The following is a 1,284-nucleotide window of genomic DNA, read 5'->3' on the forward strand; positions in this document are numbered from 1 at the left end:
CAGATAAGAACTAGGAGACTATTAAACTCATTTTTACTTATTTCTTAATTAGAATTTGAAACCAAGATTGCCGGAGGAGGAAAAAACCAAAGACAAATCTATTGTATTATTTGTCTCTGGATTGAATAATGTACTTTTTTCTCCATGACACCTGTAGTTTATCAATTAAGTTTCCTAACACTGCTGCTACGACAATTAAAATTACAAAAAACTTCTGGAAGTTTCCAAGGAAAACCCAAAGGAGCGTCGTATTTTGGAGAACAATGTCAGTACGAGCATTTTAATTTATATAAGGATTTTGGGATAAAAATTATATTATCTGTTAAGCATTTGGATGCATAAAATATTTCCAAAGCATTTTCACTTGTCCTGGTTTCGGCTGGGACAGAGTTAATTTTCTTCCTAGTAGCTGGTACAGTGCTGTGTTTTGGATTTAGGGTGAGAACAATGTTGATAACACCCCGATGTTTTAGTTGTTGCTGAGCAGTGCTTACACTAGTCAAGGACGTTTCAGCTTCCCATGCTCCACCGACTGAGCAGGCTGGAGGTGCACAAGAAGCTGGGAGGGGGCACAGCCAGGACGGCTGCCCCAAACCGGCCAAAGGGACATTCCATACCATGGGACGTCATGCTCAGTACAGAAACTGGGGAAAGCTGGCCGGGGGGGCCGCTGCGCTTTGTATATTCTTATTAGTAGCAGTAGTATTTTATTTTATTTCAATTATTAAACTGTTTTTATCTCAACCCACAAGTTTTCTCACTTTTACTCTTCTGATTCTCTCCCCCATCCCACCGGGGGGGGGAAGTGAGCAAGTTGCCGACTGAGGTTAAACCACGACACACTAAAAAAAAAGTGTGAACAAGATTACATTATATAGAAGTAAAAATAGAGATCAAGATTTGAAGGATGCCACAAGGAACTTGGCTGTTTAAAGAGTCAGTTTTCCAGCGCCTCTCAATATGTGAAAGCCCAGCACGGCTTTTTGTTTTGTTTTGCTTTTTTATTTTCGCTTTTCCATGAGCGGGGCAGGCAGAAAGGCGACTATTTCATAAGGTAGCTCAGTCTTGCCTTCAGGGGCTGGCTCAAAGAGCGCTGAGACGAAGTTAAACGCTGTCAAGAACTACGCGGACTAGCATGGCTGAAGGAAAAGCCACCCTCTCCTCAGGGCCGGCTGCATCCCAGACGGCGCGAAGAAATAAGGGCTGAAAGGGCCGCTGCGCTCCCCCTCAAGCGGGGGCGGGCGGGCGGCCCGGCCGAGCGCCGCCGCCCCGGCTCCCCTCCCC

This window comes from Aptenodytes forsteri, unplaced genomic scaffold (genome assembly GCF_000699145.1).
Source record: "Aptenodytes forsteri isolate BGI_AS27 unplaced genomic scaffold, ASM69914v1 Scaffold66, whole genome shotgun sequence".
NCBI classification, from domain to species: Eukaryota; Metazoa; Chordata; class Aves; order Sphenisciformes; family Spheniscidae; genus Aptenodytes; species Aptenodytes forsteri.